We start from the raw sequence: 16,699 nt of genomic DNA, 5'->3' as shown, positions 1-16,699 counted from the left end.
CTTTCTCAAAAAAAATCATAATATGATATAACAAGATGGTATCTCGCTAGCCCTTTCTAAGACCGCAAAACATAAATGCAGAGCACCTTTAAAGATCAAGGACTAACTAAACATTATAATTCATGGTAAAAGAGATCGAGTCAAGTCATACCCAATATAAACTAATAGTAATGCATGCAAATGACAGTGGTGCTCTCCAGCGGGTGCTTTTTAATAAGAGGGTGATGACTCAACATAAAAGTAAATAGATAGGCCCTTCGCAGAGGGAAGCAGGGATTTGTAGAGGTGCCAGAGCTCGATTTTAAAATAGAGATGAATAACATTTAGAGCAGTATACTTTTACTGTCAGCGCAACAACTATGAGATGGCGACATCTTCCATGCTACACACATTATAGGCGGTTCCCAAACAGAATGGTAAAGTTTATACTCCCCACCACCAACAAGCACACTCCACGGCCATCCGAAACAACCGAGTACCGTCCATACCAATAACAGTCCCAGGGGAGTTTTGTTTTAATTATTTTGATTTGCTTTGATCTTTTTAATCATGGGACTGGGCATCTAGGTTACCAGCCATTTTCTCGTGAATGAGGAGCGGAGTCCACTCCCCTTGAGAATAACCCACCTAGCATGGAATATACAGACAACCCTATTTGAAACATGAGCTGCTCGAGCATACAAAACAGAATTTCATTTGAAGGTTTGGAGTTTGGCACATACAAATTTACTTGGAACGGCAGGTAAATACCGCATATAGGAAGGTATGGTGGAATCATATGGAATAACATTGGGGTTGATGGAGTTTGGATACACAAGCAGTATTCCCGCTTAGTACAGGTGAAGGCTAGCAAAAGACTAGGAAGCGACCAACTGAGAGAGCGACAACAGTCATGAACATGCATTAAAATTAATCAACACTTGGTGCAAGCATGAGTAGGATATAATCCACCATGAACATAAATATCGCGAAGGCTACGTTGATTTGTTTGAACTACATGCGTGAACATGTGCCAAGTCAAGTCACTCGAATCATTTAAAGGAGGATACCATCCCATCATACCACATCACAATCATTTTAATAGCATGTTGGCACGCAAGGTAAACCATTATAAGCTCCTAGCTAATTAAGCATGGCATAAGCAACTATGATCTCTAATTGTCTTTGCAAACATGTTTATTCATAATAAGATGAATCAGGAATGATGAACTCATCATATTTACAAAACAAGAGAGGTCGAGTTCATACCAGCTTCTCTCATCTCAACCAGTTCATCATATATCGTCATTATTGCCTTTCACTTGCACGACCGAACGGTGTGTATGATAATAATAGTGTAAGTGCATTGGACTAAGCATGAATCTGCAAGCATTCAATTCAAGAGAGGAGACAAAGTAATATGGGCTCTAAGTTAAATCAACAATCATACATATGAGAGCCACTAAACATTTTCATTATGGTGTTCTCCTCTCGACCCCCAAAGGAAAGAAAAGAAATAAAACTATTTACACGGGAAAGCTCCCAACAAGCAAAAGAAGAACGAGAAATCTTTTTGGGTTTTCATTTAATTACTACTACAAGCATGGAAATTAAACTAACTAATTTTTTGGTTTTCTCAAGGTGAGAAATAAATTAAACTAGCATGGATAGTACAATGAAAGAGTATGAGCACCGACAACTAGAATAGTGTGTGAACATGAATGTACTGTCGGTGAGAAATACGTACTCCCCCAAGCTTAGGCTTTTGGCCTAAGTTGGTCTATGCCCAAGGATCGCGGCTACTCTCCCCGGTGTACTGAGGAGTGTCATCTGGGTACCACTGGCTAGCGATCTCCTCCGGATCCCACTGATAACAGGATGGACGATAGGGGTCCAGTGGTGGTTCCGACTCAGGCTCTGGAGCTGATGTCTGACCTCGGTGCGCGTACACGGCCTTCGGCAAAACAAGGTAATGGCCTGCAGTTAAATCAAACAAAGGAGGCGCAGGCAAGGTAATAATCTCATTGTGTTTCTGATACATCTCCAACGTATCTATAATTTTTGATTTTTCCATGCTATTATATTACCCGTTTTGGATGTTTATGGGCTTTACTTTACACTTTTATATCATTTTTGGGACTAACCTACTAACCAGAGGCCCAACCCGAATTGTTGTTTTTTTGCCTATTTCAGTGTTTCAAAGAAAAGGAATAACAAACGGAGTCCAAACGGAATGAAACCTTCAGGAGCGATCTTTTTTGAACAAACGTGATCCAGCGGACTTGGAATGGAAGCCAAGAAATAAACGAGCCGGCCACGAGGGTGGAGGGCGTGCCCCCCTACTAGGCACGCCCCCTGTCTCATGGGCCCCTCGGGCGTCCACCGACCTACTTCTTCCTCCTATATATACCCATGTACCCCGAAAACATCAGAAGCAACCACGAAAAACTATTTCCACCACCGTAACCTTTTGTATCCGCGAGATCCCATCTTGGAGCCTTCGTCGGCGCTCCGTAGGAGGGGGAATCAACCACGGAGGGCTTCTACATCAACACCATAGCCTCTCTGATGAGTTGTGAGTAGTTTACCACAGACCTTCGGGTCCATATTTATTAGCTAGATGGCTTCTTCTCTCTCTTTGAATCTCTATACCATGTTCTCCTCGATCTTCTTGGAGATCTATTCAATGTAACTCTTTTTGCAGTATGTTTGTCGTGATCCGATGAATTGTTGGTTTATGATCAAGTTTATCTATGAGAAATATTTGAATCTCCTCTGAATTCTTTTATGTGTGATTAAGTTATCTTTGCAAGTCTCTTCGAATTATCAGTTTGGTTTGGCCTACTAGATTGATCTTACTTGCCATGGGAGAAGTGCTTAGCTTTGGGTCAATCTTGCGGTGTCCTTTCCCAGTGACAGCAGGGGCAACAAGGCACGTATTGTATTGTTGCCATCGAGGACAAAAAGATGGGGTTTATATCATATTGCATGAGTTTATCCCTCTACATCATGTCATCTTTTTTAATGTGTTACTCTGTTCTTATGAACTTAATACTCTAGATGCATACTAGATAGCGGTCGATGTGTGGAGTAATAGTAGTAGATGCAGGCAGGAGTCGGTCTACTTGTCGCGAACGTGATGCCTATATACATGATCATGCCTAGATAATCTCATAATTATTCGATTTTCTATCAATTGCTCGACAGTAATTTGTTTACCCACCGTAATACTTATGCTATCTTGAGAGAAGCCACTAATGAAACCTATGGCCCCCGGGTCTATCTTTTATCATATAAGCTTTCAATATACTTTTACTTGCATCTTTACTTTTCCGATCTATATTATAAAATACCAAAAATATATTTATCTTATCATATTATCTCTATCAGATCTCACTTTCGCAAGTGGCCGTGAAGGGAATGACAACCCCTTTATTGCGTTGGTTGCGAGTTCTTGTTTGTTTGTGTAGGTGCGTGGGAATTTTGAGGAGCCTCCTACGGGATTGATACCTTGGTTCTCAAAAACTGAGGGAAATACTTACGCTACTATTGCTGCATCACCCTTTCCTCTTCAAGGAAAACCAACGCAAGCTCAAGACATAGCAAGAAGGATTTATGGCGCCATTGTCGGGGAGGTCTTTGCTCAAGTCAAGACATACAAAGTACCCATCACAAACTCATCTCCCTCGCATTTACATTATTTGCCATTTGCCTCTCGTTTTCCTCTCCCCCACTTCACCCTTGCCGTTTTATTCGCCCTCTCTTTCCCAATCTCCTCTCTCGTTTGCTTGCATTTTGTGTGCTCGTCGTTATGGCTAGCTCGGTCTTTATCCCTTCGTCTCCCGACTTTGAAGTTCTTCACTTCAAGCAAAGACAAGGAGAATATTTAAAAGATGCTTGGTTTAGGATGTTAGAATCTTATCATAGTTGCACTATAGAAGGAGATTTCAAGATTTTACTTCGCAATTTTTATGTTGGGTTAACCTTACCCCATAGACAACTCCTTGATTTTGCCGCAAAAGGGGTTTTAACTGAAGTTGATCCTAGTTCCGCTTATGAAATTATAGAGGGGATAGTAGGAGTACTTCCCCTACAAAAAGGATCACCCTTTTCTCATGAAGGAACCCAAATTCTAGAGAAATTATGTGAATTGCAAAAATTTGTTGAACCGCTTAAGAATATTGGTGGGAATATCAACCGCATGAATAATTTGATTACACTTTGCAATAAGCGGTTGGATGCCTTAGATCAAAAGATCTCCGAGCATGAAGGGAAACGCAAGGAGCCTCACGGACCTGAGCATAACTCCATTAAAAAGATAAATGCCAAAGATGGCACTACTTAGATCTATCCTTGCTTTTATGCCTAGCTAGGGGCGTTAAACGATAGCGCTAGCTGGGAGGCAACCCAATTTTATATTTATTTTTTGTTTTTGATTCTTTTTAGTAATAAATTTTTCATCTACCTTCTGCTTAGATGTGTTTTTATGTTTTTATTAGTGTTTGTGCCAAGTAGAACCTATAGGATAACCTACGGTGATAGTTAATTTGATTCTGCTGAAAAACAGAAACTTTGCCCGCACAAAAATAATTTTAGTAATTCACAGAAACGTGTTTTTGCGTTGATTCTTTCTGCTCTAGATCCATAGACAAATTTCCCAGGACTTCCTATTTTGGTAGGATTTTTAGAGTTCCAGAAATATTCAAGAGTTACAGATTGCTACAGACTGTTCTGTTTTTGACAGATTCTGTTTTTCGTGTGTTGTTTGCTTATTTTGATGCATCTATGGCTAGTATGTAAGGGTATGAACCATAGAAAAGTTGAAATACAGTAGGTTTAACACCAATATAAATAAAGAATGAGTTCATTACAGTACCTTATGTGGTGGTTTTTCTTTCTTTCACTAACAGAGCTTATGAGATTTCCTGTTGAGTTTTGTGTTGTGAAGTTTTCAAGTTTTGGGTAAAGATTTGATGGACTATGGAATAAGGAGTGGCAAGAGCCTAAGATTGGGGATGCCCAAGGCACCCCAAGATATTCAAGAATATCCAAAAGCCTAAGCTTGAGGATGCCCCGGAAGGCATCCCTTTAGTCTTTGTTTATCGGTAACTTTACTTGGAGCTATATTTTTATTCGCCCATGATATGTGTTTTGCTTGGAGCGTCTTGTATGATATTAGTCTTTGCCTTTTAATTTTCCAAAATCATCCTTGTTGTACACACCTTTTGGGATAAACCCACTTGATTGGAATTTATTAGAATACTCTATGTGCTTCACTTATATCTTTTGAGCTAGATAGTTTTTGCTCTAGTGCTTCACTTATATCTTTTAGAGCACGGCTGTGGCTTAATTTTGTAGAAATTGTTAGTCTCTCATGCTTCACTTATATTATATTGAGAGTATTTTAGAACAGCATGGTATTTTATATGGTTATAAATTTGGTCCTAGAATGATGAGCATCCAAGTTGAGTATAATAAAAACTATCATAGAAAGTGCATTAAACACTAGGATCAATTTGATGCTTGATAATTGTTTTGAGATATAAAGGTGGTAATGTTAGAGTCATGCTAGTAGGTAATTATGAAATTGAGAAATACTTGTGTTGAAGTCGGCAAGTCCCGTAGCATGGACGTATGGTAAAAGTTGTGTGACAAATTTGTTGCATGAAGTGCTCTTTTAATTGTCTTCCTTATGAGTGGAGGTCGGGATCGCCTGATGGTTAACTCCTACCAACCCTTCCCCTAGGAGCATGCGTAGTAGTACTTTGCTTCGAGGGCAAGTAGACATTTGCAATAAGTATATGAGTTCTTTATGACTAATGTGAGTCCATGGATATACGCACACTCACCCTTCCACTTTGCTAGCCTCTATCGTGCCGCGCAAATTTTGCCGGTATCATGCACCCATTATTTACCTTCCTCAAAACAGCCATCATACCTACCTATTATGGCATTTCAATAGCCATTCCGAGATATATATCCATGCAAATTTCCACCGTTCCGTTATTATGACACGCTGCATCATTGTCATATTGCTCTTTGCATGATCATGTAGTTGACATTGTATTTGTTGCAAGGCCACCTTCATAATTTTCATACATGTCACTCTTAATTCATTGCATATCCCGGTACACCGCCGGAGGCATTCATATAGAGTCATATTTTGTTCTAAGTGTTGAGTTGTAATTCTCGAGTTGTAAATTAATAAAAGTGTGATGATCTTCATTATTAGAGTATTGTCCCAAGTGAGGAAAGCATGATGAAGACTATGATTCCCCCACAATTCGGGATGAGAATTCGGAATTAAAACAAAAAGAGGCCAAAGAGCCCACCCAAAAAAGGAGGCAAAAGAGCCCACCAAAAAAAGGGAAAGGACAAATAAAAAAATAAAAAAGAGAGAAAAAGAGAGAACTATGATCTTTTCCACACTTGTGCTTCAAAATAGCACTATGATCTTCATGATAGAGAGTCTCTTGTGTTGTCACTTTCATATACTAGTGGGAATTTTTCATTATAGAACTTGGCTTGTATATTCCAATGATGGGCTTCCTCAAAATGCCCTAGGTCTTCGTGAGCAACCGAGTTGGATGCACACCCACTTAGTTTCTTTTGTTGAGCTTTCATATACTTATACCTCTAGTGCATTCGTTGCATGGCAATCCCTACTCACTCACATTGATATCTGTTGATGGGCATCTCCATAGCTCGTTGATACGCCTAGTTGATGTGAGACTATCTTATCCTTTTTTGTCTTCACAACCACCACCATATACCACATATAGTGCTATGTCCATGGTTTGCGCTCATGTATTGCGTAAGAGTTGAAAAGAACTTGCATGTATTCCGAATGTAGTCATACGTGCTTATGGAAAAGAACTTGCATGGCATCTTTTGTCCTACCCTCCCGTGGCAGCGGGTTCCTATTGGAAACTAAGGGATATTAAGGCCTCCTTTCAATAGAGAACCGGAACAAAGCATTAGCACATAGTGAATACATGAACTCCTCAAACTAAGGTCATCACCGGGAGTGGTTCCGATTGTTGTCACTTCGGGGTTGCCGGATCATAACACATAGTAGGTGACTATAGAATTGCAAGATAGGATCAAGAACTCACATATATTCATGAAAACATAATAGGTTCAGATCTGAAATCATGGCACTCGGGCCCTAGTGACAAGCATTAAGAATAGCAAAGTCATAGCAACATCAATCTCAGAACATAGTAGATACTAGGGATCAAACCCTAACAAAACTGACTCAATTACATGATAAATCTCATCCAACCCATCACCGTCCAGCAAGCCTACGATGGAATTACTCACGCACAGTGGTGAGCATCATGAAATTGGTGATGGAGGATGGTTGATGATGACGATGGCGACGAATCTCCCTCTCCGGAGCCCCGAACGGACTCCAGATCAGCCCTCCCGAGAGAGATTAGGGCTTGGCGGCGGCTCCGTATCGTAAAATGCGATGATTTCTTCTCTCTGATTTTTTTCTTCCCGAAAGCCAATATATGGAGTTGGAGTTGGCGTCAGAGGGCCACCAGGGGGCCCACGAGGTAGGGGGCGCACCCTAGGGGGGGCGCCCCCCACCCTCGTGGACAGGGTGTGGCCCCCCTGGTCTTCATCTTTGGCGAGGATTTTTTATTATTTATTCTAAGATATTCCGTGGAGTTTCAGGTCATTCCGAGAACTTTTATTTTCTGCACAAAAAACAACATCATGGCAATTCTGCTGAAAACAGCGTCAGTCCGGGTTAGTTCCATTCAAATCATACAAGTTAGAGTCCAAAACAAGGGCAAAAGTGTTTGGAAAAGTAGATACGATGGAGACGTATCAACTCCCCCAAGCTTAAACCCTTGCTTGTCCTCAAGCAATTCAGTTGGCAAACTGAAAGAGAAAAATAAAAACTTTTACAAACTCTGTTTTCTCTTGTTGTTGTAACATGAAAAGCCAGCATTCAAGTTTCACAATTATTATGAACTAACCATACTAACAATAACACAAAAGGTCTCACAATTACTCATATCAATAGCATAATCAGCTAGCGAGCTATAATAACAAAGCTCGGATGACAACACTTTCTCAAAATAATCATAACATGATATAACAAAATGGTATCTCGCTAGCCCTTTCTGAGACCGCAAAACATAAATGCAGAGCACCTTTAAAGATCAAGGACTGACTAAACATTGTAATTCATGGTAAAAGAGATCCAGTCAAGTCATACCCAATGTAAACCAAGTATAATGAATGCAAACGACAGTGTGCTCTCCAGCGGGTGCTTTTTGATAAGAAGTATGATGACTCAACATAAAAGTAAATAGATAGGCCCTTCGCAGAGGGAAGCAGGGATTTGTAGAGGTGCCAGAGCTCGGTTTTAAAATAGAGATTGAATAACATTTTGAGCGGCATACTTTTGTTGTCAACGCAACAATTATGAGATGACGATATCTTCCATGCTAAACAAATTATAGGCGGTTCCCAAACAGAATGGTAAAGTTTATACTCCCCCTCCTCCACAGGCATCAATCCATGGCTTGCTCGAAACAACGAGTGCCTCCAACATTCAACGGGTCCCAGGGGGAGTTTTGTTTGCAATTATTTTGATTTAGTTTGCATAAAGCATGGGACTGGGCATCCCGGTGACCAGCCATTTTCTCGTGAATGAGGAGCGGAGTCCACTCCTCTTGAGAATAACCGCCTAACATGGAAGATAAGGGCAGCCCTAGTTGAAACATGAGCTGCTTGAGCATACAAAACAGAATATTTATTTGAAGATTTGGAGTTTGGCACATACAAATTTACTTGGAACGGCAGGTAAATACCACATATAGGTAGGTATAGTGGACTCATATGGAACAACTTTGGGGTTTAAGGAGTTTGGATGCACAAGCAGTATTCCCGCTTAGTACAGGTGAAGGCTAGCAAAATACTGGGAAGCGACCAACTGAGAGAGCGACAACAGTCGTAAACATGCATTAAAACTAATTTACACCGAATACAAGCATGAGTAGGATATAATCTACCATGAACATAAATATCATGAAGGCTATGTTGATTTGATTCAACTACATGCGTGAACATGTGCCAAGTCTAGTCACTCAATTCATTTAAAGGAGGATACCATCCCATCATACCACATCATAATCATTCTAATAGCATGTTGGCACGCAAGGTAAACCATTATAACTCATAGCTAATCAAGCATGACACAAGCAACTATAATCTCTAAATGTCATTGCAAATATGTTTACTTCATAATAGCTAACTCAGGAACGATGAATCATCATATTTACAAAAACAAGAGAGGTCGAGTTCATACCAGCTTTTCTCATCCCAATAAGTCCATCATATACCATCATTATTACCTTTCACTTGCACGACCGAACGATGTGAATAATAATAAGAGTGCACGTGCATTGGACTAAGCTGGAATCTACGAGCATTCAATAAACAGGAGAAGACAAGTAATATGGGCTCTAAGTTAAATAAACAATCATGCATATAAGAGTCACTTCAACAATTTAATCATGGTCTTCTCCTACTGACCCCCAAAGAAAAGAAAAGAAATAAAAACTATTTACACGGGAAAGCTCCCAACAAGCAAAAGAAGAACGGGAAATATTTTTGGGTTTTCTTTTTAGTCCTACAACAAAGAAATAAACTACTACTAATTTTTTTTGTTTTTTCTTAAGGTTTATTAAACACACAAAAAGAAAGCAGGAAAAAGAAAATAAACTAGCATGGATATTACAGTGAAAGAGTATGAACACCGACATCTAGCAATGAGTGTGTGTGAACATGAATGTAATGTCGGTGGGAAATACGTACTCCCCCAAGCTTAAGGTTTTGGCCTAAGTTGGTCTATTTCCAGGGATAGACTGGCGGATACCTGTAGGTGAAGCTGGGATCGTACTGCGATGCAGCGGCTATCGCCTCCTGAGCTGCAGCGTAGCGTCGAGCTGCCTCCGCTCTTCTCTCGTACTCATCTGCTTCCTCTCTGGTAATAATGTATCTTCCTTTTGTCTGAGAATCAAATAAGGCAGGAGCAGGAAGAGTAATATGGACTACATGCCGTTTGTTAAAGATTAGTCGATACTGGAGAGGTGGTTCAGTCCTCTCAACAAACTGGTGGGAAACCATAGAATCAAAATCCAAATAAGTAGAGGGTAACTCCATATCACCCTCTCGAATGTCTATCTCAAGAAAAATAGCTGAGCGGGTTGCATAAATTCCTCCAAAGAAATCTCCATTATGTCTATTATGGTGCAACCTGCAAGCTACAATGGCTCCCATATGATAAGATTGGTCTCCTAACACATTACTTCTGAGAATGCTGAGATCAGGGGCACACATGTGACATGCTTCATCCTTAGCACTAATGCTTCTACCTGTAAAGAGAACAAAATAATGTATAGTAGGAAAGTGAATGCTCCCTATAGTGGCTTGTGTTATATCTCTAGGTTCCCCCACAGTTATTCTAGCAAGAAAGTCTCTATATTCAGATTTAGGGAGATCCCTGACACTACCCCAAGATGGAAGTTTGCAAGCAAAAGTGAAATCCTCTAAGTCCATGGTATAAGATCTGTCATAAAGGTCAAACATGACTGAAGGAGAATTACGCGAAGATGAAAACTCAAACCTCCTCACAAATGAACTTGTGAGATCATGATACTGGGGGCATTTGTCAGCTTCAAAGTCCTCAAGACCGGCGTCACGCAAATATGTGCTAAACTCTTCTTTGATTCCCACTTGATTCATAAAATTTTCCGAAGGCCATTCACAGGGCCTCACAGGAGCGTCTCTTGGCGGTTCCTCGTCAGCATCATGCATTGCAAGCCTGGGACCTTGTTTCCTTGAAGGACCACCTTGGAACATCCTCCTAAACATATTGTTTCCTCTGAAAAATCTCTGAAAGTTTTAGTAACTTCAAATAAAAGTGGACCAACTTCAATAAAATTAATAGCAACTACTCCCACAAGTGCCTAGAGCCTATGTCAAGCATTAGAACTACTTGAACCATATGAATTTGACTTGCAAGCTCAAGAACATGGTCACTTATGCAGCATAAATTTGCAATGGATAGAGCACTAGAACAAAAACTAATTGGACCAATGGAGGAGTCACATACCAAGGAACAATCTCCCCAAGCAGTTTTGCGAGAGGTGCTTTGAGCAAGGAGATCGAAAATCACAGCAACAGGGGCTGGAACTCTTGCTTGAGTTGGTTTTTCGTGTTTGTGTGAGGCAGAGGAAGAAGATGGGTGCATGGATAAGTGGAGGAGGGCCACCGTGGGCCCATGAGGCAGGGGGGCGCGCCCAGGGGGGGTAGGGCGCGCCCTCCACCCTCGTGACCAGGTGGCAGCTCCAGCCGTGGTAATTTTTGCACAGTAAATTCTCAAATATTCCCGAAAAAATCATATTAAATTGGCATGGCATTCTGAGGACTTTTATTTTTGGGATATTTTTATATTGCACGGATAAGTCAGGTGACAGATAGAAAAAAAATACTATTTTACTTTGTTTCTACTAAATAACAGAAAATATAAAGAGGGTACAAAAGGTTGTGCTTCTAGTTTCATCCATCTCGTGGTCATCAAAATGAATCCACTAACAAGGTTGATCAAGTCTAGTTAACAAACTCATTCCGAATAATCACGGAACCGGAGAAATTTCAAATAACACTAAGTTACCTCAACGGGGATATGAAAATCTCCAACAATAAGAATATCATACTTTTTCTTGACAGTAGCGAGAGGAAATTCAAAACCTCCAAATATAATTGATGGAATTTTCCCAATAGAGTTGATACTATAAACTTGAGGTTGTTTCCTCGGAAAGTGTACCATGTGCTCGTTACCATTAACATGAAAAGTGAGATTTCCTTTGTTGTAATCAATAACATCCCCTGCAGTATTAAGGAAAGGTCTTCCAATAATAATAGACATACTATCATCCTCGGGAATAACAAGAATAACAAATTCCATTAAAATAGTGACGTTTGCAACCACAACAGGCACATCCTCACAAATACCGACATGTATAGTAGTTGATTTATCAGCCATTTGCAAAGATATTTTAGTAGGTGTCAACTTATTCAAGTCAAGTCTACGATATAAAGAGAGAGGCATAACACTAACACCGGCTCCAAGATCACATAAAGCAGTTTCAACATAATTTCTCTTAATGGAGCATGGTATAGTAGGTACTCCGGGATCTCCAAGTTTCTTTGGTATTCCACCTTTAAACGTATAATTATCAAGCATGGAGGAAATTTCAGCTTCAGGTATCTTTCTTTTATTAGTAATAATATCCTTCATATACTTAGCATAAGGATTTGTTTTGAGCACATCAGTTAATCGCATACGCAAAAAGATGGGTCTAATCATTTCAGCAAAGCGCTCAAAATCCTCATCATCCTTTTTCTTGGATGGTTTTGGAGGAAAAGGCATGGGTTTCTAAACCCATGGTTCCCTTTCTTTACCATGTTTCCTAGCAATGAAGTCTCTTTTATCATAACGTTGATTCTTTGATTGTGGGTTATCAAGATCAACAGCAGGTTCAACTTCTACAGCATTATCATTACTAGGTTGAGCATTGTCATGAACATCATCATTAACATTATCACTAGGTTCATGTTCATTACCAGATTGTGTTTCAGCATCATACATGGAAATATCATTTGGATTCTCAGGTGGTTCAGCAATAGGTTCACTAGAAGTTTGCAAAGTCCTATCATTTTTCTTTTTCTTCCTTTTAGAAGAACTAGGTACATTAATATCATTTCTCTGAGAATCTTGCTCGATCCTCTTAGGGTGGCCTTCAAGATACAAAGGTTCCTGAGTCATTCTACCAGTTCTAGTAGCCACTCTAACAGCATAATCATTTTTCTTACTATTCATTTCATCAAGCACTTCCTTTTGAGCTTTAAGTACTTGTTCTACTTGAGTGGTAACCATAGAAGCATGTTTGCTAACAAGTTTAAGCTCACCTCTAATATTAGCCATATAATCACCCAAGTGTTTAATCATATAAGCATCTTGTTTTAATTGTCTACCAAAATAAGCATTAAAGTCATCTTGCTTAAACCTAAAGTCATCAAACTCATCCAAGCACTGACTAGCAATTTTAGTAGGAGGGACTTCAGCTTTATCATATCTATAGAGAGAATTTACCTTTACTACCTGTGTCGGGATATCGAGATTAGGAGGTTCTTTAGTGAATAAGGAATTGAGATCATATACTTCTTCAACAGGCGGTAAATTAAGACCATATATTTCTTCAATAGGAAGTAAATTCTTAACATCTTCAGCTTTAATACCTTTTTCTTTCATAGATTTCTTTGCCTCTTGCATATCTTCGGGGCTGAGAAATAGAACACCTCTCTTCTTCGGAGTTGGTTTAGGAATAGGCTCAGGAATTGGCTCAAGAATTGGCTCAGGATCTGGCTCAGGAGGTGCCCAATTATTTTCATTTGTCAACATATTATTCAATAGAATTTCAGATTGATCTGGAGTTCTTTCCCTGAAAAGAGAACCAGCACAACTATCCAGGTAATCTCTGGAAGCATCGGTTAGTCCATTATAAAGATATCAAGTATTTCAGGTTTCTTGAGAGGATGATCAGGCAAAGCATTAAGTAACTTGAGAAGCCTCCCACAAGCTTGTGGGAGACTCTCTTCTTCAATTTGCACGAAGTTGTATATTTCCCTCAAAGCAGCTTGTTTCTTATGAGCAGGGAAATATTTAGCAGAGAAGTAATAAATCATATCCTGGGGACTATACACACAACCAGGATCAAGAGAATTAAACCATATCTTAGCATCACCCTTTAATGAGAACGGAAATATTTTGAGTAAATAAAGGTAGCGCGATCTCTCATCATTAGTAAACAGGGCGTCTATATCATTTAACTTAGTAAGTTGTGCCACAACGGTTTCAGATTCATAGCCATAGAAAGGATCAGATTCAACCAAAGTGATTATATCTGGATCAACAGAAAATATCAGGAACACAAATAGGTGAAGTAGCAAAAGCAGGATCATGCCTCATTCTATCTCTAAAAGATTCTTTACTCCATTTAACTAGCAACCTCTTAAGTTCGTATCTATCCTGGCAAGCAAAAATAGCTGCAGAAGATTCCGCATCAAAAAGATAACCCTCAGGAATAGCAGGCATATTTTCATCATCACTCTAGTCATTGTATTCAGATTCAATAATTTCTCTTTCTTTAGACCTAGAAATTTCTCATCTAGAAATTCACCAAGGGGCACAGTAGTATCAAGCATAGAAGTAGTTTCATCATAAGTATCATGCATAGTAGAAGTGGCATCATCAATAACATGCGACATATTGGAACCAATAGCAGAAGCAGGTTTAGGTGTCGCTAGCTTACTCATAACAGAAGGTGAATCAAGTGCAGAGCTAGATGGCAGTTCCTTACCTCCCCTCGTAGTTGAGGGATAAATTGTTGTCTTAGCGTCTTTCAAGTTCTTCATAGTGATCAACAGATATAAATCCCAAGTGACTCAGAGAATGGAGCTATGCTCACTGGAAACGGCGCCAGAAAAAGGTCTTGATAACCCACAAGTATAGGGGATCGCAACAGTTTTCGAGAGTAGAGTATTCAACCCAAATTTATTGATTCGACACAAGGGGAGCCAAAGAATATTCTCAAGTATTAGCAGCTGAGTTGTCAATTCAACCACACTTGGAAACTTAGTATCTACAGCAAAGTGTTTAGTAGCAAAGTAATATGATAGTGGTGGTAACGGTAATAAAAGTAAAGACAGCAAAAGTAACGTTTTTGGTATTTTTGTAGTGATTATAACAGTAGCAACGGAAAAGTAAGTAAGCGAGAACCAGTATATGGAAAACTTGTAGGCACCGGATCAGTGATGGATAATTATGTCGGATGTGGTTCGTCATGTAACAGTCATAACATAGGGTGACACAGAACTAGCTCCAGTTCAACAATGTAATGTAGGCATGTATTCCGAATATATTCATACATGCTTATGGAAAAGAACTTGAATGGCATCTTTTGTCCTACCCTCCCGTGACAGCGGGGTCCTATTGGAAACTAAGGGATATTAAGGCCTCCTTTTAATAGAGAACCGGAACAAAGCATTAGCACATAGTGAATACATGAACTCCTCAAACTATGGTCATCACCGGGAGTGGTTCCGATTGTTGTCACTTCGGGGTTGCCGGATCATAACACATAGTAGGTGACTATAGACTTGCAAGATAGGATCAAGAACTCACATATATTCATGAAAACATAATAGGTTCAGATCTGAAATCATGGCACTCGGGCCCTAGTGACAAGCATTAAGCATAACAAAGTCATAGCAACATCAATCTCAGAACATAGTGGATACTAGGGATCAAACCCTAACAAAACTAACTCGATTACATGATAAATCTCATCCAACCCATCACCGTCCAGCAAGCCTACGATGGAATTATTCACGCACGGCGGTGAGCATCATGAAATTGGTGATGGAGGATGGTTGATGATGACGACGGCGACGAATTCCCCACTCCGGAGCCCCGAACGAACTGCAGATCAGCCCTCCCGAGAGAGATTAGGGCTTGGCGGCGGCTCCGTATCGTAAAACGCGATGATTTCTTCTCTCTGATTTTTTTCTCCCAGAAAGCCAATATATGGAGTTGGAGTTGGCGTCGGAGGGCTACCAGGGGGCCCACGAGGTAGGGGGCGCGCCCTAGGGGGGGCCACCCTCGTGGACAGGGTGTGGGCCCCCTGGTCTTCATCTTTGGTGAGTATTTTTTATTATTTATTCTAAGATATTCCGTGGAGTTTCAGGTCATTCCGAGAACTTTTATTTTCTGCACAAAAAACAACATCATGGCAATTATGCTGAAAACAACGTCAGTCCGGGTTAGTTCCATTCAAATCATACAAGTTAGAGTCCAAAACAAGGACAAAAGTGTTTGGAAAAGTAGATACGACGGAGACGTATCACCTGGCAAGGAGGTTGCCGGGTGTGACGCTTGCCGGGCCTTGGCGGCTGCCGACAAGCCAGGGGGCTCCGACAAGCAGTATTGCAAGATCCACCATACCAAGGGCCACGACCTCCAAAACTGCCGGCAAGTAGAGTTGCTCGCCGAGAAGCAGAAAGCCGAGTATGAGCGGCGGGACAAGGAGAAGGGCCCAGATGGTACCGAGGGATCCGGCAAGAAATGTGGCGGCCAAGGAGGCCGCCGCGGCAAAGATAACCAGCAAGAGAGGCCCGCCCGGGGCCGCGACAATAAACAGGAAGACGATGATCATGACGAGGACGACGAGTCCGGCGACCATGAGTTTCAGAAAGCCACGGAGGCCATGTGCACCGATGGTGGCGCCTCGCTGCACACATCCCATCGCCAACTCAAGCAGTGGGCGCGTGAGATCACCGCAGTGGAGCCATCGTTTGACGCATGAAAGCCGCTGAAATGGTCTAGCACGCCCATCATCTTCGACACCGACGACCCACCCTGACCGCACTACTGCGGTCAGATGCTTGCCGTTGTTGGTTTCACCAACAATCCGCAACCTCAAGGTGACAAAGATGCTGGTTGATGGCGGGGCCGGCCTAAACTTGATCTCGCCCATTATGGTCAGAAGGCTGGAGATCCCTGATGGAGACCTTGAGGAGACGGGTACGTTCCAAGGGGTTAACCCGGGAAGGAGCCAGCCAAAAGGGAAGATCA

This window comes from Triticum dicoccoides, chromosome 4B, assembly GCF_002162155.2.
Source record: "Triticum dicoccoides isolate Atlit2015 ecotype Zavitan chromosome 4B, WEW_v2.0, whole genome shotgun sequence".
NCBI classification, from domain to species: Eukaryota; Viridiplantae; Streptophyta; class Magnoliopsida; order Poales; family Poaceae; genus Triticum; species Triticum dicoccoides.
The sequence above is the reverse complement of the archived record's forward strand: the minus strand, read 5'-3'. Positions refer to the sequence as shown.